Source organism: Vipera ursinii, assembly GCF_947247035.1.
Source record: "Vipera ursinii genome assembly, chromosome: 1".
Lineage (NCBI taxonomy): Eukaryota > Metazoa > Chordata > Lepidosauria > Squamata > Viperidae > Vipera > Vipera ursinii.
In genome coordinates this window covers 213,509,038-213,531,129 of record NC_139512.1, presented here as the reverse complement: position 1 = coordinate 213,531,129, position 22,092 = coordinate 213,509,038, and the positions used below count along the sequence as shown (strand labels likewise).

At 43.0% G+C, this 22,092-nt stretch overlaps 1 protein-coding gene across 2 annotated transcripts in view; it reads right to left on the bottom strand.

Annotated features, from left to right (window-relative positions):
• Window positions 1–21,352, bottom strand: part of CYRIA (CYFIP related Rac1 interactor A) — a gene marked incomplete at its 5' end in the record, with an annotated part of 92,185 nt that extends 70,833 nt beyond the window's left edge. The window contains 2 exons of one of the 2 annotated variants that reach the window (XM_083349504.1): window positions 2,744–2,835; window positions 21,151–21,352. Of the gene's footprint in view, window positions 1–2,743; window positions 2,836–20,864; window positions 20,918–21,150 lie in introns of those variants that run through there. The other variant, XM_083349505.1, reaches the window with a different exon arrangement.
• Window positions 21,353–22,092: the final 740 nt, after the last annotated feature.

The window sequence follows — 22,092 nt, the reverse complement described above, 5'->3', positions numbered from 1 at the left end:
TGAGTTTTTTATCTCATCTAAATCATTTAACTCAATTATTCTACTCTTTAACGACTTGCTATACAGCAGTGATCCCCAACCTTTCCAGCTTGGCGGCCTGACACAGCGGAGGGGGGGACATGTGAGTGGCAGGCGCATGCACACAACTCCATTTGTGCAGGCACTTGTACTCATGCGTGAAGCTCCACTCGGGCAAGCACACCGGCCCGGTTTCAAACAGTAGTGGGCCGCAGCCCAGGTTTTGGGGACCCCTGCCTACTTTCCTCCTGAACTATGGTCCTTGAACATGAAAAGTAAAATATAATAACTTTTGTATAGGTTTTCCAATTGATTCATGTAAAATGACTTACATGAGCAAAAACCTATACTTTAAGTCTGTCAGAACAAGTGATCCATTACTAGAGAGCCATTTTGGTGTTCTTGTTAAGGCATCAGACTGGAAACTGGCAAACTGTGAATTCTAATCCCAACTTGGGCACGAAGCCAGCTGGGTGACTTCGGGCCAGTCACTTTCTCTCAGCCTTAGGAAGGAGGCAATGGCAAACCACTTGTGGAAAATTTTGCAGGGACTTCTTCGGTCAACCTCCAAGAATCAGACACAATTGAATGAAAGAAAAAAGAAATTAATAAGCCTAAGTTAGCTCCATTCCTGCTTGTGGCTGGCCCAGTTGCTTGCCAAAATGGCCAATCTTAGTTCCCACCGACAGCTTTCCCCACAAGTTTCACTTCTTCTATTCCTTTCATACATGCATGAATGCTGGAAAGTATCCTTTCTTGCAACAAAAACCGCAACTGCCAAAAGGAACATATCTAAAGAATTTCAGAAAAATGCATGTGCTCAGAAATGCTGTATTCATTAGTTGAATACAGATAGTCCTCAACTTACAACAGTTCATTTAGTGACTGTTTGAAGTTTTAATGGCCCTGAAAAAACTGACCGTTTTTCACACTTACGACTGTGGCAGCATCCCCATGGCCATGTGATTAAAATTTGGGTGCTTGGCAGCTGACTCATGACGGTTGCAGTATCCTGGGGTCATGTGATTACCTTTTGGGACCTTCTGTCAAGCAAAGTCAATGGGGAAGCCAGATTCACTTAACAACCGTGTGTTGCTAGCTTAACAACTACAGTGTTTAACTTAACAACTGTGGTCAGAAAGATCGTAAAATGAGGAAAAACTCAAGAAACATCTCACTTAGCACCAGAAATTTTGGGCTCAACTGAGGTCATAAGTCGAGGACTACCTGTATAGCTATTGGGGATTAGGGGCAGCAAAGAATCTGAGATAGTGAGACAAAATGTAACTGCTCAGAAAACAACTTTCAAAATAAGAAACAAAATGTTATTATGTCAGGAGAGAAGACAGCTCTCTGGCTCTTCAGCAGGCACATAATTATCTATGAAAGATTTACACTGTAAAATGAAGCACTATTAGGATTTACAACGTAGGAGGGAGACAGTTTTAGGGGGTGCCAAGAATAGCTAACAGTTTGAACAAAAGAGGTTAATAAAGAAAACCTGGGAGTCATTCAACAGATCTATGCTGATAAAGATTCCTGTTGTGTATATTTAAATTCTAACAAAATTCTGATATTTTTTTTGGATTAGATAGATTAAAAAGCCTCAAGTGTCCTTGCTGACTGTATGCCACCGATGCTGCATTCTGTGGTATTCCGTTACACCTGCTCTCTTTCTGTTCCAGCAGTGGAAAGGACAATGGTTGATTCCTCTGTTTTGCTTTTAAGAATCAAGCAATCATCTATATCTATAAATGCTAACAGCCGTGAAGCACATTTTTAAAGTATACAAAACTGAAACAGGCCCTTGGTAGTAAGCTACAAAATGACTCTTGAAAACACAAAAGTTCCTCTTGCTCTGGCAGAACAGTTCCAACTATCTCTTACAAGAGTGTTGAGCAAATAGTACTTACAACCAGTCTTCAAAGTTACAGCTGTTGCAGACACCACCATCACCACCCTGATCAAGTGATCAAATTCAGATGCTTGGCAGACCCCTTGCATTTATGACCACAGCACGTGCTTCAACTTCCCAACTGTTCACCACCCCATCTCTACCCTTTTGGATACCCTGCACTCTGCCACCTATCCCTGCTTCCCCTGCTGCCCCAGATAAACTTTGCACAAAGGCCTCACAAAGAGCCAGTGGCTGCCTTGGCCAGGTTCAACTTGTCAGCCGGGGTGCGGGGGGGGGGAGGGGGGTGAAGCAAAGGTAGGCTGTGGAATGGGGGGGAGGGAGATGGACACGGCAAAGGTCTCACAAAAAGGCCAGCAGCTGCTTTGGCCAGGCATGCCTCCTCAGCAGTGGAAGATGGCTGGGATGGCAGGATGCAGCAAGGATAGGTGGTGGGGATGGGGGGATAAGTGGAGTTGAAACAGTAATGAGTGTGACAGGGCAGAAGAAGCATGAGGTCTCTGCCTAACAATGGAGTAGCCTTTACCTAATGATGGCACTACTAGACAGAACTACTAGAACTGACCACTAAGTAGTGTGGTCACGTGATGCTTTGCCTAAACGACCGCTTCGCTGAGCGGCAGAAATTCAAGTCAGGTCATCATTAAGCAAATTTAACAGCTACCTGTATTTGAAAATGATTTGAAGCCACAATACTGGATCAACAGCTTCATCATGCAGCATATAGTACGATTATGTCAAATTCCATTCATTTTAGCTGTAATACAAGCTTAATGTTTACACATGCTAAATTATATAATAAAATTGTACCTTTATCTGAGGATGCGCTAGATGGTCCTTGGACTTCAGCTCCCAGAATTTTCGAGGATGACCATGCTGACTGGGAAATTAAGGTCACACACCTGGAGGGAGAAAATATTAAACCCACATTATTGTTTAAATCATTTGCTATTTTAATGACAGCGCAGAATTTTTTACTAAACTAATAAAATCGTGAATAAAATACCTCAAAATCTCTTCTAGAGTGTAAATATTCTTTCTGTTTGCCTCGAGGGTTAGACAAGCTGATGTTCCAAATGTTCTGGATGTCAAAGCTAATCAAGCCCAACCAGCCAGTCCCACACAAAGGGTTATGGAAACAGTGGTCTAAAAACTAGAATGCACTAAGTTGCATATTCTTGGTTACTGTTAATTTACAACAGGGCAGTACAAATCCTTCCAAAGAAACTGTGTACAAAGCACCGCTCTTTGAATCAATAAAGGACCTATATGTTTTTCCAGGCTTCGTGGTGATATCAAACACTCTTTCTAGCTGTATTTGCATGAATGTGCACACACAGCCACTTTGCTTCGCATGCAGGTGCATGGAGAGTCAGCTGGGAGCAGCTGACAAAAATAGCTGCACTGGCATGGAAAAAGACATGACTGTTTCATTTGTTCAAAGAGGGGTAGCTTCAAACATGTTCCTGCATGTTGCAGAGCTTCTATTTCAAAGGATCTGCAGTCCCATTTTATAAAATAGTTTTTTTTTAAAAAAAACCCAGCAAAAACAAACAAAGGAAACTGGTGTTTTCTTATGGGTATTCCAAGCACTTGATTAAGTTCAAAGCCATCTTCTGCTTGATTTCCAGATTGTCAATGGAATTTTCGCACTGCATCACAAATGTGACCGCATAATATATCATGTAAGAATTGGGAATTCTGTTCATTGCATATTCATCCCTATACATCTATTGGGAATTTACCATTTTTACCACTATGACAGACATGTCAAACACAAGGCCCGGGGGCCGGATCCGGCCCGCGAAGTAGTTTCATGTAGCCCACGAAGCCATCCTGGAAACAGTGAGGGAACGGCCCCCACTGCCTTGGCCCTGGTCCAGAGACCCTCCTTCTGCCAGAGACCCTCAGATCTGTCCCACTCCTGCCCAGGCCCCCATAGGCACCCTTGATGCGAACGATGTAGAGCTGGCCACGCCCACCTAGTAGGCCATACGCACTCTGGCCACGCCCACCCAGTAGGCCACGCCCACCCTGGCCATACCCACCCGGCCCCCTGAGGGCAACCACAATGCTGATGCGGCCCTCAATGAAATTGAGTTTGACACCCCTGCACTACGAGATATTTATTTATTTATTTTACTAAGCTCACTCCAACAACCCCAAACAGTGAGTGCTATTAATAGACCTTTGAGTTTCCTCTATGGATCTTGACTGAGCTGGTGGCTGAGTGTACATATTATACTAAGCCAGGTGATTTGTTCTGGGCTTACACAATGTGTGAACTCACTACTATAGTATACATAAACCAGGTCATTATGGCTTGTTTAGCAAATCGTATAAAAAAGTGATTTACTATTCTGTAATCCAAACACAAGTGAAATGAAACCGGTACTTCTCCAAATCTGAGACAGCTTTTGTAAAGACACATGCCTAAAAATAAAGACTGTACTCAAGAGAATTTGTTTTTGACTAGACAACGTTGGGCATTTAGTTTCTTAGTTATTACACTACAGCAGATTAAGTATTATAAACATAAATTATTTATTTTTCATCCCATCTTTATTAGTGTTTATAAAAAAAATTTAAAAAAATTCAAGGCACTGAATATACCTAGAAATTCTCCCTCGGCTTCCTATTTTGCCCACAACAACAACAACCCCTGTGAGGTTGTTCTAGAAACGAAGAGTTTTTGTAATGGAAGGTGGAAATGACATTGGGGAAAGAGGGGAAGAGATGCTATCTAGGAAACAGACAAGAGAGGCAGAAGCCCCCCCCCCCCCGGTGGTTTTAACAATCAGAGAAAGAAAGTCAAGAAGGACCCATCCTCCTAATGCAGGGGTAGGCAACCTCAGCTCTTTTATGACTCGTGGACTTCAACTCCCAGAATTCTGGGAATTGAAGTCCACGAGTCATAAAAGAATGGATCGAGCCGTTAAGGGTGGCAATGAGAAATGCTATACTTTCAGACTTGCAGAATTCTGTCAAAAGTAGCCTTACAATAAAGTAGATTTAGCTCATCTAGTAACGTTTCTTGTCTGGTTTACCTGGGAGGGCTGATATCAATCTTGTATGTTTATTACTCTCTTCCAAAGAGAAGAACTTCAAGAATGGCCTCTGATCCTCAAGGAATCCTGTTAACCACTTGGACCTCTGTCAGCTGTGTTGTTACAATAGCAACAGCAAATAGATGCCCATATGACAATTGATAGAATGCCATCACACAACTAACACAGCAACTGGGGCAAAATATGTCTCAACCCGGAGCAGTGCAACAGACAGAAGCTCAACCAATGCTTCTGTGTTTCCATGACAGCTTGCCAGAGATGTTTGGGGCAGGCGCAGTGGGGGGAACCAGGATCAATTCCAGACATTCATCTCTCAGAATGAAATATTTATGGTCAGCAGACTGGTGGAGTGACTTTTGTGCTGAGCCTGCTGAAGGAAGCAACAGTTAAGCGGGCAGTACCGTTCACTAAGGGGAATGTCCCAGCGCTGGACAATTCCCAGTGTAAACTCAAAAGTGTACAGAGAATTCCCATACAGAGAATTATAGCTATTCAAGAGATTTGGAAACTCAAGAAGGGACAGAAGGGATTAAGGGGATATCTTTCAGAGTTTCATAGGATGGAATGACTTAACTGCTCTCATTGACCAGTTCAAGGAAGGGCTTGCTCATGAACTAAGAGATGACTGAGCCGGTGAGGCAAGGCACCCCAAATACCCTGGAAGAGCTCTATCAATGTAGTACAGGTGGTCCTCGACCTACCAATTGAGCCCAAAATTTGTGCTGTTAAGTCACAGTTAATTTTACCCCATTTTACAACCTTTCTTGCCACAGTTGTTAAGTGAATCACAGCAGTTGTTAAGCTAGTAACACGGTTGTTAAGTGAATCTGGCTTCCCCATTGACTTTTGATCACAAAAAGTGATCACATAATCCCGGGACACTGCAGCCATCATAGGTGTGAGTCAGTTGCCAAGCGTCTGAATTTTAATCACATGACCATGGGGATGCTGCAATGGTCAAGTGTAAAAAACAGTCGTAAATCACTTTATGCAGTCCCGTTGTAACTTTTAACTTTGTTGTAGGTTGAGAATGACCAGTGTAATTATAGGTTCTCAACTGGAATTGACGGAAGGAAGAAACAGGAAGAATTGGGGATTCTTCCCAACCTACAGCCTGCCTTGGTTCTCCAACACAGGAGAACCCATGCAAAGAACTGGAACAGCCAGGAAATCTCTGACATAGGGAGAAAAGCAGAACAGATCGAGGACAGATCATGTGCCTGGTAGAAGCACCACCAATGGTCACAATAAGTTGCTGAACTTGTTGATGGAGCACGAAGTCAGAAAATGCTCAGCTTGTTCCCAAATACTGCCTGAGGGAAACTTTGTCCCTACCCTCCCCCAACTCCCTCAACACACACTCAAACTCTAAAGCAGGGCAATCCACCATTTCAGGACAGCCCAGGCAGCTGAGAAAGGCAAGCATCTTTAATTATTTCTGATATTGTTACTTTCAATTTCCAGGCGTAAGATACTCTATATCTGTGATGGCAAACCTTTTAGAGACTGAGTGCCCAAAAACTGGCCCCACCCCCACCTTGCACCCCCGCGCAGCCCCTCACCCTGCTCCGCCCCCTTTGCCCACCCACAGGGCCACCCACTGCCTCCACAGCCTGCTGCAGATCGCCCAGGTGGCCCAGCAGCATCATGGCAGCTAGACTCTCCGCCCGCACACCACAGCATCAACTGTGTGCCACAGGGTGCAAGGGCGGAGTCTTTTCCCCGTTGCCTGGCTGCCATGTCCTTGGCTGCACTGCTCCGTGTGGGCCACGCTCGGGAGCGACTCTCCGGGGGGGCTGCTGATGAGGAGGGGGCTGCAGGGGGAGGTGGGGCTGAGGCAATGGCGAACGTTCCCACAGAGAGGGCTCTGAGTGCCACCTCTGGCACTCGTGCCATAGGTTCGCCACCACTGCTCTATATCTTTGAAGCTGTGAATGCTCCAACACTGGAAGTTTTTAAGAAGAGACTGGACAACCATTTATCTGAAATGGTATAGGGCAGGCATGTCAAACTCACAACGTCACATGACATCATGCAATGTACTGCGACTTATTCCTGGTATAGGGTTTCCTGCCTGAGCAGGGGGTTGGACTAGAAGACCTCCAAGGTCCCTTCCACCACCACCACCACCACCACCACCATCATTATTATTACTGTGGAGCATTCTACTCTCGCAGACTTGGAGGCAATTACAAATTTCAAAGATATAGAGTACAGCACAGAAACTGAAGTTGCCAACTCAAGCCCTAGAATGTCCTATGACTGTTGTTGTTGTTGTTGTGTACTGGGTTCTTTGCAAGCAGGAGATGAGGCAAAAGAGGTCAGGCAGTAACATGCTTTATTGAATAACAGGAACTGAACTAGTAACTAGTAACCAAGGCTTCTACGCAGCTATTTATACTGCTGGTCACTAGGCGGCGGCCAATAGGTTTGAAGGAACCTATTCCCTCCCTAGAGCCAACCAATGGTCATCCTGGAGACTGCCTGTCTGAGAAGCTACAAGAAGCTAGACCAGCTACAAAAAATCTCTAATCTTGGAGACAAGAACAGTTCATCTCCAAGCAGAGAATTAGGGCGGGGGAATTTATTTTCCTGTGCATTTTACTCAAGAGAGGTCAACCCAACAGAAAGGAATTATTACAGTTTCTATAAAGAGCTACTGGAAGTAAAATATTCCTTTCAACAATGGAACACCTGCTGGGAAAGAGCAACCCACTTGTCCATTTAGACCTAACCCTTTAGAGGTGCTGCAAAACACCAAAACTCTCATACCCCAACCGATCAGGTGGACACAATTTTTGTCTCACTTTGCCTTTCACATCTCATACCTCCCAGGCTCTCAGAACAAGCTTTCACACACCCTCTCACACAAGCTGAAGTCAGGTTCCTCAATCACCCCCAGCTGCAACCAAACAACTCTGAGTTCCATCACAAGGCAGATCAACACAAAAGGCTGGAAGAAGGCAAGTTGGTCATCTCTGGTTGGATTAAGGCACTGCGGCAGCAGGATGCACACACCAGGGCCTGGAAGGATGAACTCAAAGACCGACAAAATACTGTTTCGCCTTTCACAATGGCGGGAGGGCAGCTACTGCACAATGGATGTTTATATGTGCCTCTTCCCCTGAGGGAGGAAGTACTACAGCTGTGCCATGACAACAAGACAGCCGGACACAGGGAGATATTCAGAACCCAACAAAGAGCCCTCAGAGAATTTTGGTGGCCCTGCATCCAAGGAGGAATTAGGGATTATGTATTCTCTTGCCATGTCCAACAAGCCAACTTGGACTGTAGCCATTAAACATTCCCACTCCCAAATCCTGGGACATAGTTTCTCTTGATTTGATTACTGAACTTCCTCCAGCGCAGGGATATACTATCCTACTGGTAGTACTGGATTTATTTGCCCAATTGGCCCATTTCATTCTATCCAATGGTCTCACAAAAGCCCAAGAAACAGCTCCTAGGGGATTAGTCAATCATTTCCTAATAAACAGAAGAGGTCAATTTATTTCCAAATTTTGGAAGGCCCTCTTGCAATTATTAAATATTAGCATTCATATGTCATTGGCCCATAATTTTGCTTCCAACTGAGAAGGTTAACCAGTTATTGGGGCAGTATTTAAGATGTTATATTTCTTATCAGTAACTCAACTGAATGGATCTCATACCTCTTCTTGAAATTGCTTACAACAATGCTACACACCCCTCTATTGGTATGTTGCCAGTCCAGGCAACATATAGATTCTACCCATGGATCTTGCCAACAACCAGAAACCTGTATACTTGTATAAAAATGCAGTACATAAAGAAACTATGGTACTAGAAATATTATCAGCCATATCACCATCTACCTTCCACAAAATAAACATTAATAATTGAAGTATAATTAAATTCTATATTTCCAGAGCGAACTAGAAATGCCAATATTGTAATAAAGGATGAAGATGTCACTGTTGCTGTTCTATTTACATCATAATCAATATTTTTTTCAGTGGAAAGCGTAGCATGCACTGTCTCCATTTGCATTAAGTGCTCTATCTGTTAAATTAGATTGCCATAGCTTGATGGTCTATAGATCTACATAACTATTATAGAAGTGCATAAAAAGGAAAGGGAGAACTACTAGGAGTAACTTCATTCATTATGTATGTCTATCAGGAAAATGAGGAACACATAGGTGAATTTAACCATACAGCACTGCATATATAGGCCATTGATATGTATACTATTCACAACAGTGGGATGATTTCTACTACTAGATGAATTTCTAAGCTTCTCATGATTCATGTATTTTGTCTGATGTCAGCTGCCACGTCAATTCTTTCTTCCCAACTCTCACTTCATCATGATAATTCCTATAAATGCAAGATTATGCAAGAATAATAAAAAAAATCTGCAGTTCAAAGATACAAGAAGAATCTTTAAGACTCATCCAAAATTGACCTGGAATTTAGGTCACTAAGCGACAAACTCGTTAAGTAAGTCATTGCACCAATTTCATAACTATTTTTTTCCTGTCGTCATTTTGTGAATAGTGAATCACAGTGTCGTTAAATGGCTCTGGTTTCCCCCACTGGCTTTGCTTCTCAGAAGCAGCTAGGAAGATCACAAATCATGATCACACTGCAATCATCATATGTGCACCGATTGCCAATCACATGAATGACAACCACGTGACCGCAGAGGTGGTATAATGGTTGTAACTTTGAAGATAGGTCATAAGTCACTTTTTCCAGCACCATTGTAATTTCAAATTGTTGTTAAAAGGTTATAAGACTACCTGTAATTGCATAATTTGGACAACGTGGATAAAGTGATCAGTGGTCACACTGATATGAAATATAGTGAATTCTACTACCAATGAATTTGAACCGTGTAACAAAAGTGAATGGCCTGTATCAGAATGCCAGACAACTACTAGATGGCAGCATTGTGCTCAAGAGTTTCCTGTATTGGTTAACCCAGAGGTCACCTTTTGGGCACCAGGGATCAGTTCGGTGGAGAGAAGTTTTTCCACAGACCAGAGGGTGTGCGGTTTTCTGTGCTTTCTGCATCTCACGGATGGTGCTTTGCTTGTTTGTGCGGCCTGGTTGCTGGCATCCTGCGGCCTGGTACTAATCCACAGACCGGGGGGTTGGAGACCCTGCTTTAAAGTATCATTTCCATTGGTGTTTTTAATATACTGATGGAATGCAGCCATGCTAGTTCAGAGAAAGGTTTTTATGCTGAACAAAAATTATCACATGCGCACACATATGAATTATGAGACAGTTAAATCTTTGAATCAGTAGAATGTTTAAATAGTCTTACAAAATACTTCATTTTGCAGCATTAATTTATTTTTGTATATAATAGAAATGCATGAGGTGAGGAATTCTGAGACTTGAAGTCTTCAAGTTTTAAAAGTTGCCAGGTTTGGAGAACTCTGTTGAAGAAAAGCAGGCAGGGATAGGGGGTAGAGTTAAATGTGCCATTAGTTTAGAGTCCTTCACAGCCACAAGTGATCTAAGTTCATTTCTCCTTGAATAACTTTAGTACCTCTAGTGCCAATTTAGTGCTGAGCATTAGTTGACTAGATTCTTGCATATAGGCTTGAATAAATCTTCCATGCCGCAATTTAACATATGGTCTTAATCCTTTGCAGCTGACAGTATCACATCATGGAAGAGGAAGAAGTTCTAACTAGATAAAATGGAAATAGATTTGAATATGGATTTAAAAATGTCTAGTGACAAGAATGATCTGGAAAACGATATACAAATGAAACAGGCTGATGTTTTAATAATTAAAAGGGATATACAAATAACAAACCAAGAGAGTGACTTGGATAATTTTCCTATATTGGATTCACAAAGTAGACCTCTTAAAGTTTTGAAAAACGTGGTGGGTAGTGACAAAGAAAAGAAGAAAAGAAATCAAGTTCTAGGACATTGTTTAAAGGGATTACATTACAAGATTGTTTTTTTTATTAAAGAGTTTTACAAAAACAAAATTTTACAATATATCCCCAAATCCCTCCCACCCCAAACCCACCCACTTCCCCCCCACTTCCCAGAGCTAAATACAGGATTATAGTTACAATAATCATATTCTAAATAAAAATTATGCATAATATACAATTAACCAAATTCATAATGTGCTTTAACTCTCTTTTAACATAACTACCAACAACGTACCAATAACAATATCCCACTAAAATCTACTCATAAGCTAAATGGTACTTTTTAGTCCCATATTTGTTTTGAATATAATTTATCCATCTCCTCCAAACTGAAATATATCTTTCCTGTGAATGATCCTTCAGATAAGCAGAAATCTTAGACATTTCTGCAAGATTCGAAACTTTAAACACCCATTCTTCTACAGTGGGCAAACTATCCTTCTTCCAATATTGTCCCACCAGTAACCGTGCTGCCGTTATCATGTTCAACATCAAGTTAGTTTCTTTAACATCACAATCTACAACAATGCCCAATAAAAACAATTGCGGGGAACATTACAAGATTGTTAAAAGGAAAGGAAAGGAATATAATGTTGGTTTATTTGATGAAGGTTAAAGTTATTTCTGGTAACCTTTAATGGATTTTTGTTAATCAGGACTAAACAACAAAGTTCTAAAGCTTGGTCTATAGATAAGAGATGTGATCTGAGACAAAGAGACTGTTGTATTTTAAAAGAAAGGGACAAGTTGTTAACCATGTTTATATTTGTTGTGAGAAGGGGAAGTTATTTTTATTTTATTTTATTTCTTTGTTATCTTATTTTTCATTTCTTTCATATTTTCCCTTTTGTATGTTTCCTTTCTTTACCTATTTTTATTTTTTGTAGTTTGCACTAGTTTTTACTGACATAACTGTAATTCTTAATAAAATTATTTTTAAAGATGTTATAAAAAGTTTTAAACCAACAGCATTTCATGTTTAAAACACCTGAGAAAAATCCAAAGAAATACTTTGTTAGTTAACTATTTCAGTCAAAATATTTAATTGCTCATAACAATCTATGTCTCTAAGATATGAAAATCAGAACTGCAATAAAGAACCAGCTCAAATACACTTCCCTGATTACCCTCTTTTGAATATGTACCATCAAGTCATTTTCAGCTCCTAGAGACCACATACTTTTTTTCCATATTTTGAAATTAAGGTATTATATTTTTTAATAGTATACCCAGTATGAGTAAGAAAATATAATTTACTACAGGGTGGAAAATGCATGAATGCTATTGGGTCAAATTAAAAAAAACTACTCTTTTTAAACTGGGTCGACAGGAAATTAAGAAAACAAGTGTTTGGAAGACAGAAACCAAAAAAATATGTGAAACAATGAAATAGAAAAACATAACCACAAACATATAACCACAATTTAGCTACTCTGTGTTACTTTCTCTATTACAAACCAGTATTTCCTTTATATACCGGTACTGTACAGTAATTCTGGTAATTGAATATTTTGACATGAATTGAAGTTGATACTGATAGCATCACTTTTTTTTAAGGTTAGTTCATTCATATTAAAAGGCATTAGTGAAGTCACTTGATATTTTTTGTAACAATCTTTGGCTAATAAAAATGTGATTCTGGAAACATGCCTATTTGCAAAGAATTTATATATTCTCTATATTTGGAAGTAAAAAAATATCTACAAACTCTGCTTGACTTTGGAACAAGTATTTCCATTATGCCAGAGATGAACAAGTTATGGTCCACCAATATTGTTCAACATCAATTCCCACTGGCACTAGTCCAACTACTCAGTGATTAAAGATGGCAGATACTTCAGTCCGATAATATCTGCAGGACTGAAATTTTCTCAGCTGCAAATGGCAAACCAACAAGCTTTCAATTTTAATGATAGCATGTTATAATATATTCCAAAAGTTAACTAATGTGAGACACGTGGAGAATTGAGTTTTATAAAGCCAGACGAAAATAGTTAAGCAAACTGGTTACGGAGAATTCTAAAATTATGCCTAAGTAATAAAAGTATACTGTAGTGTAGTGTGTATCTTTCATCTTAATGCAGCTAGGTTGAGAAGTACCTGTTGACCAAGTGTGAATAACTACTATCACTTTGCTACTATCACTACTAGTACCAGTGGTGGGATTCAAATACATGAACAATCGGTTCTCTGTGTGGATGCCGCTTCCAGAAGTCCATTCTGGGCCTGGGCAACAAAAAATTAGCTACCGGTTCTGCCAAACTGGTGCGAACTGGCTGAATCCCACCCCTGACTAGTACTAGTTCACTGCAGTCCCAAATATGAAAGATGTCATGCCAAAACATAAACACTAGACTCCAGTAAAACACCAGCAATGTTCCCTGATAGTTGCTTATACATGAATTTGGGTTCAGGACCTTTTACTTTTTTACATGCGACAAATATGCTCCGATGCAATCGGCCATTCTCTGAATTCAGAATAACAAACAGGATAATTCTTGTGTTGTCACATCGGTACAGTTAGTACGTCGAGCAGTACTATAGGAAACGAAATGATATAATCCCCAGATTTATGGATAAAGCAATGAACTCAGGAAATCCTTCAATCCCTGTAATTCAGCTTTGAAATATACAAATATAACCAATCAGAATATCCGTCCTATTGGAATTACTTTCTCATTCCATCCCTTGACCCCCAGATCTCCTGGGAAGCAATAACTAACATTCCATTCCTTCTTCAAGGCTCTTCAATGCATGGCAGCTTCCATGCAAAGTGGCGACCTCCATGATAGCCACATCTTAAGCCACAGTGAGCTTTATAGACAATAACAAGCACCTCGAATTGCATCCAGAAGCCTATCGGTAACCAGCACAGCTGGTGCAGTAGAGATACAGGCAGTCCTCGAGTCATGACCACAACAGAGCCCAAAATTTATGTGGCCAAGTAAGATATTTGTTAAATGATGTTTTGTCCCCTTTACAACTTTTCTTGTCACGGCTGTTAAGTGAACCACTGCACTTGTTAAATTAGTAACATAGTTGTTAAGTGAGCCTGGCCTCCCCATTGATTTTGCTTGCCAGTAGGTCGCAAAAGGTGGATCACGTGACCCCGGGAACACTGCAGCCATCATAAATAGGAGTCAGTTGCCAAGCATCTAAATTTTGATCACATGACCATGGGGAGGCTGTAATGGTTGTAAGTGTGAAAAACGGTTATAAGTCACTTTTTCAGTGATGTCACTAAACAAGCTACTGTAGTTGAGGACTATTTGTATTGCATGGGCAAAACAAGCTGAACACATTACTACCCAGGCTGCTATTTCTGTATCAGTTTTCAAATGATCTCCAAGGGTATAAAGAACTACAGTGAAATGCAGTAATGCTGATGTGAGTCAAGGACATAAGTGAAGGTCCTTATTACCTCCCATTTCAGAAACAGCCACAACTGAATTGTTCAAAATCCCTTCCAGCTACCTACGTCCTCTACCTATTTTTGAGCATAAGCTGGAAGTCCAAGAGGAGCTTCATCCTGAGGATCTGCCTATTTAGGGGAGCCTAACTCCATGCAGAGTATTATTCTGAATGCCAAATATTTGGTTTAATTCCAAGCACCTTGTAATGCATACTATACCCTGCAATATAGATACTGAACATTCATTCATTCATTCATACCAAATTATAGAATAATACCAAATTATAGAATAGCAATAGCACTTAGACTTACCACTTCACAGTGTTTTACAGTCCTCTCTGAGCAGTTTACAATGTCAGCATATTGCCCCAACAATCTGGGTCCTCATTTTACCGACCTCGGAAGGATGGAAGGCTGAGTCAAACTTGAGACGGTCAGGATCGAACTCCTGGCAGTAGAAGGCAGACTCAGCCTGCAATACTGCATTCTAACCATTGCACCACCATACAGATACCATATATCCTCATGAATAAAGCCAAGGATTTTAACTTCCAAAATACCTTCCCCCCCAAATTGGGTTCAGCTTGTCCACAGAGGGATTTCTCTGTGAGTATATAAGAAGTACTTTAAAAATACCCATATATAATTGTGTAAAAGTCGACCCTTTCATTTTTAACAAAGATAGCATGACAAACGTGTCACCTGTGGATAAGATGAAAAATAAAACGTACAACATTTTTTAGGGGACAACTTATTTACAGATTGCACATTTTCCATGGTATTTTGGTTAAAAATTTTAGGGTTGGCTTAGATGCAGATGGGCTTATATGTGAATACATAAAAAGGTAAAGGTTCCCCCGCACATGCGTGCTAGTCGTTTCCAACTCTAGGGGCCGGTGCTCATCTCCGTTTCAAAGCCGAAGAGCCAGCGCTTGTCTGAGGACGTCTCCGTGGTCATGTGGCTGGCATGCAGAAATTTTATTTTTACTTCCTTTCTCTGGGAAGAATCCAGAGAAAGAAGTATTTTGGGGAATATTAAAAAGGCAGAATATATTTCCCCAAAGGATCTTAAAGGCAGAAAAGCAAGCCCAGTTTTTCTTAATAGCCCCAAGCAGAAACTCAGCAAAAACCAGCTTTTAGAAATGCAGATGTAATAATTCATTCAGAAAGGTTGGAGCCAAGAAGCTAGAAGCTGAAGAAATTAGGAAGACCAAGACCCCTAAAATCTACGTACCCCACCCAAACTCTAAAAGACATGACCTTTGGGGACATAATAGGATTAACCCACCAATACCAAAAGGGCACACTCAGACTCAGGTCAAAGTACATGACACAGGAAATACAAAGCCTCAAACAGGAATAGAAAACAACCTCAAGAGCCCCAGAAGGTATAAAAACCCACCACTCCCTGCTACATATGGTCAGCTTTCCCAAAGCCATCTTTCTATCTGGCCCTCCTCTTCAATAAACTACAACCTTCTTTCTAAAGCAGTCTCCATTTCGTTTATTCCCAGCTTGGACTTGACCCTGATGAAGATTTTTCTTTCAACAGAAGCATGAACCAAATGTATGCACTAATACAGAAACTTGAATCATACCAGTTTAAGATATGATGCACTAACACAACAGATAAGAAAAAATTAAGTTTCCCTTAGTATTTGTATGATGTTGCTTGCCTCAAGATATAATCCCACTCTCTCTGTCTCTGTCTCTTTCTCTCTCTCTTACAGTACATTTTCTCACCATCACCACCATTTATTTCTTTACAAACATAGGAGAATGAGAAGAGGTGGGTGGAGAAGGGGGATGTGAAGTGGAGATAAAATACTAAGAGAACATGAAAGTGGAAAGCACTTTCTACTTACTGTATACCATGCCACTACATACTTAAGTATTCTGTAAAGCAGTGATGATGGGAAAGCAGTATCCTAAACATACAGAAATCTGTACAATTAAATTTGGCAAAGGGAAAAAATAAAAACAAGACTAAAGACAATTCCCCAAGAAATGTATTAATGTATTTATTTATTTTATTTTAATTCCATTTATATCCCGCCCTTCTCCGAAGACTCAGGGCGGTATAAACAGAAAGGGACTTCACTCAGAAACGCAGTTGCTATTACAAAGAAGCTTTTTGATCTACATTTCCCTCTCAGGTACACGATGCAAAGTTGTGTTATTTTACACAAGGAGAAAATCTAGTTTGGCCACAACCACTTTTAATGACAAGGAAAAGGTAAATAGGCTAAACAAAGTGATCGAGATATGGCTCATTTTAGGAGTAAAATCAATTAATAAAAAGAATCAATGGCAGATTTTGCATTTCAAGTTGGCAAAATAATGTATCTGACCTACTGTTTTTGTTATTATAGCTCTTTTTATATAAAGGTGAAGTAAAAATCTAATACACAAACAAATGACATGCCAAAAGTATTTTATTATGAAATAATAAAAAAATACTTTACTTTAAAACTTCACTCAGAATTGGGTTCCCTTTGCTCATTGCAGATATAGAAAAGAGAAAATCCAGACGCTAAAGCATAAAATGGTTCATCTAAAACAGGGGTCCCCAACCCCTGGTCGATGGAAAACCCCATCCACATGATGCAAGCAGCACACAAAACCACGCCCCCCTCTGGTCCGTGGAGAGTCTATCCACGTAACCTGTCCCTGGTGCCTAAAAGGTTGGGAATCTCTGATCTAAAACATAATACTAAATGAATAACACTTGCTTTCCTCATCAATTATCTTCACTGTACCATTTGTCCCTCCAGAATGGCCTGGCACAAGACACCAAACTTTCTGAAAAAATGGATTTTTCCATCTCTTGGCTAATGTATGACAAAGTGAGAACACAGAAACCCTTGTTGCCATTATGAGGCATTACTATGACCCAAATAAGTCATAACCACTAGAAAGAATCTCAGCCACATTATCAACTCATGATGTCTCCCAAAAGAAAACTTTTATTGTATTTGTAAGTATCTTAAAAGTCTTAACTCCTGAATCCAAACTTTAGTTTTAAGAACTAAGAAGATTTTAACATTCATGACTGAGAGTGGAACGCAGGTTATAATGGAGTCAGAACGAACTCTGCCAACTCCTGCTTTGTCAAAAACATTTCAGATCAAAGGAGCCAAAATAGAGCAATAACTTAAAATAGTTCTTAATTAATAGTTACTTGCTTAATGCAAAGAGCAAAAGGAGTAATGAATTTGGCATTCATGTAATTATTCAGAGATGCTGCAACAATGACTTTAATTCCATGAGATGAAAGAAGTGTACTAGGGAGTCTTCACACATTAACTGGTGTGAAAAGTGCACAACACTATACAGGTAGTCCTCCATTTATAATCACAATTGAACCCCAAATTTCCATTACTAAGAGAGACACTTAAGTGAATTCTGCCCCATTTTACGACACTTCTCGCCACAGTTGTTCAGTGAATCACTGCAGTTGTTAATAGCATGGTTTTAAACTGAATCTGGCTTCCCTGTTGAGTTTGCTTGTTAGAAAGTTGCAAAAGGTGATCACATGACTATGGGGATGCTGCAATGGACATAAGTGTGAAAAGTGGTCATAAATCACTTTTTTCAGTGCTGTTGTAACTTCAAACTGTAACTAAATAAATGATTGTAAGTTAAGGACTACCTGAATTGAAATTTCAGGTCCAAAATATCCTAATTAGCAAACCTAATATCCTAATTAGCAAACCATCTAAGGGATAAATTGTACACCAAGGGTCAGCTATCGCTCAATATATACATGGTGTAAACAACAGCCAGCAACAGAAGCAGGCTAAATTATAATTAACTAGTAACATTTTTGCTGTTGAAAATATGGAATTTAACTGAGGTTGGTGAAATATTTAAAAGTTACTTCCCTTGATTAAAATCTCACCTCCACCAAAAGCTTTCTGAAGTGAAAGAGAAAGAGGTAGAAAACATCAGTTCTTGACCCAGAACATCTGCACTCAGGAAACTGAACAAAGCAGCAACACTGATGTTGTTTCTCTCACACTACCATTTCAGTCAAATTTGAAGTCTGCAGCAAAAGCAGAAAGACCAAGTAAGCCAATCATAGAACTTCCTTATAAAAAGGGTGGAACGCTTTACAGAATATGCTAACAAATTCATTTATTTATGTCAGTTTAATCCTTAATACATTTAGGGTTTAACCCTACTGCAGGCATGTAAAAAAAAATATCACAATCCATATGGGATACTTTCTGGGGGAGGACAGCCTTCTGAATCCCTTCTAGACATCTGAAATGACTCTTTGCTAGCTCAAACCATCTGTAAGCCTCATGAATTTTGCCATAACACAAAATCTATTTTTCACGATGGGCCGCCTTCCCCAAAGCATCAATAGCCCCATTATAATTGGGCATTCAAAACAAACTCCATCCAGCTGCCACATCCAAATGTTAAAAATGTGCTGAGGAGCTCCCATCACACAGCAACAAGAGCTTTTGACAGCCGCAGTCCTCCCTTGCAATCAGTCCTCCCTTGCAATCGTCTTAAGTCAGCTGTACCTATAGCAGTGGTGGCGAACCTATGGCACGCGTGCCAGAGGCGGCACTCAGAACCCTCTTTGTGGGCACACATGCCATGCCCCGGAGATGGCAGCCATCCCTCTTCAACCAGCCGTCCGAGGTCCCATGTGGCCAGATGCATCCCGGCACAGCTGGTTCCCCCCCCCCCGGTCCCATCCCTTCTGGCCTCTCATGCTGTCCTTTTCCCAGGCATGACCCACTGCATCACCTCCTCAGCTGTCGGCCAGCTGTCCAGCTCAGAGGTGGCTTGTCTGAACTGCTGGCGGTGGGCTACAGAGCTCCAGAGTGCATCGGTCGAGGAGCCGGCAGGCTGTGGCTGCTGACAGACACCGTCAGCCCCCATATGCTCGCTGGCCTCTGTGTGCGGGGACCAGTGGAGTCAGGCAACAGCTGCCCCTGCCTCACCTTGCCCTGCAACAATGGCAACCCTGCCCTGCCTCGCCTTACCCCGCAGGACGAGCCTCCTGCCCACCGCCCCACCGCCCCACACCCACCCAGTCTGCCATGACCACCACAGCCATGCCCACCCAGTGGGCCATGCCCGCACGGCACCCAGCAATAAATAAATGGGGTTTGGGTTGCAGTTTGGGCACTTGGTCTCTAAAAGGTTCGCCATCACTGACCTATAGCATGAACATATATGAATCTCATGGTACAATATCTCTTTCAAGCTCTTGCCAGCCCACATGATAAACTGTCAATTTAACCCACACTTATCAAGGCAAATCACTGGACACAGCCTTAGATCTACCTGACTTCATTAAAAAAAAAAAGCTCACACAAACACAAACAATTAACACCACTGCCATTAAGAGGTTTTGGTGCTGCACATGACAGGAGGAAGCAGGATCAAACCCAAACTGATTTGAAACCCAAACTACGTCATTCATTCCACCTGCAACGGAGTGGATGGAGAGGGCAGAGAAAGCAGCCCAGCACTTCCTCCGAGGCCTATAAACTAACACAACCGAAGATCATCATCTCACACATACATAGGCAGGCACATGAATAAACTTCGCTGCGAAGTGGGGGGAGGGGAAGCACAAAAGCAACCACCGCCTCTATAATCCTTTCCCTCCAAAATCACAGCTGAAGCAAAGGTCGCAGCAGGGAGGCAGGGAAAGCAGGCAAATCAGCAACAGGTGTCTTTTGCATCCCCGTCCAACTCTCAATCCCTTCACGTTGATTTGGAAATCGGCTTCGGGAGAGGAAGGGGTGGCTACATTCGGGACTGCCCTGGCACACAGACACACAGACACACACACACACACAGAGAGAGAGAGAGAGAGAGAGAGAGAGAGAGGGAGGGAGGGAGGGAGGGGGAGAGGGGGAGGGAGAGAGAGAGGGAGGGAGGGAGAGGGAGAGAGAGAGAGAGAGAGGGAGGGAGGGGGAGAGAGAGAGAGGGAGGGAGGGGGAGGGGGAGAGGGAGAGGGGGAGGAAGAGAGGGAGAGGGGGAGGGAGAGAGGGAGGGGGAGAGGGAGAGAGAGAGGGAGGGAGGGAGAGGGGGAGAGAGAGGGAGAGAGAGAGGGAGGGAGAGGGGGGAGAGAGAGGGAGGGAGAGAGAGGGAGAGAGAGAGAGAGAGAGGGAGGGAGGGAGGGGGAGAGGGGGAGGGAGAGAGAGAGAGAGGGAGAGAGGGAGGGAGGGGGAGAGAGAGAGAGGGAGGGGGAGAGAGAGAGGGGGGGAGGGGGAGGGGGAGAGGGAGAGGGAAAGAGGGAGAGGGGGAGGGAGAGAGGGAGGGGGAGAGGGAGAGAGAGAGGGAGGGAGGGGGAGGGAGAGAGAGAGAGAGAGGGAGAGGGAGAGAGAGAGAGAGAGAGAGGGAGGGAGGGGCCAATCTGCATCCAAAGCTGCCCGGAGAAGATGGGGTCTCATCAAAGATGTTGATCAGGAAGGCAGGCAATCCGCAGCTCTCCTCCTCCCCCCCCTCCCCAAAAAGCGACCCTGGATTAAATACCTGGAGTGGTGCAACATTAAGAAGTCGCCAGATCTCGAACCTCTCTAACCGCACAACTGCGCCCCTTGCCAGACACTCTCTTCTCTGGCCGCCAGCTTGCCGCGAGGTCATTCAGACCAGGCTGCGCATCGCAGGCCGGGCCCCTTCCTTCCTTCTTTCTTTCCTTCCTCCTTCCCGCTCGCTCCCTCCCTCCCTCCCTCCCGCCTTCCTCATGCCGGCGAAGAGCCGCTTCTGTCTCCTGCTCGCCCACTCCCCTTGGCTTGGCGCCCGCTGCTTCCCCCTTTACCTGCTCGCCTTGCCTCGGCCCCGCGGCAGACAAGGCAACGCTGAGCCATGCCCAGGCGACGCTCGCCAGAGTGAGCCGACTTTAGCTCGGCAAGCGCGGCGGGGGAAGGGAGGGGATGATGAGGGGAGGGGACGCAAGCGGGCGAGGGAGACACTCCCCGGGAGCAGCAGCTTCTTCTTTTCCTTCTCTTCGGCGTTGGGCGGCTGAGGGGGGAGGCGCTCCGCGCAAGCTGTCAGTCAGTCGGCGCGCTCGGCCCTCTTTCCTCCCCGAGCGGCCACAGACGCCGCCTCCCTCGCTTGCCAAGGGGGCAGCGGGGCGGCCTCCCCCTCTGGAGCCGAGGCGGGCGTTTTGCTCCTGCCGCTGGCGGGCTGGTCGCGGCGGCTCAGCCCAGGGCGCCACGTGAAACGGGTCCTGCAAGAAAGCGGAACGGATTCTGGCCACCCGCGCCAAGAGAAGTTGTGAGAAGGCTCGCTCGTAACGTGTGTGGGGTGGGGGAGAGAGGACTGGATGTGGGGAGAGAGAGAGAGAGAGAAAAAAGCAAATGCTGCAATCTAGTGCCAAGCTAGCTATGACGGGATATTAGTGTAACAGGTTCCTTGCCAGCGTGTGAGTGTGTGCAAGAGAGAGAAAGCATATTCGTGTGCTATGTATGTATATTTAATGGAGGAATGGCCTGGGGCACAGGTCTGCAACCCATGGCTCTGGAGCCGTGGCTCCCAGTCCTCTGCCATGTGCAGTCCCCCCCCCAAAAAAAAGTGGGACTAAAAAAGTTCAACTAATCAATTCAAATATGCAGGGTAGGTGCATATCTCGCCTTGGCTCCACTTTTCAGTCAAACCCTGTTTTGCGCATGCACGCATGTACGCGCATGTGCACACATTTTTTTGAGGCTCCCAGTTTTTCCTTTTGTGAGGGAACCGGTTCCAAGTGGCTCTTTCACTG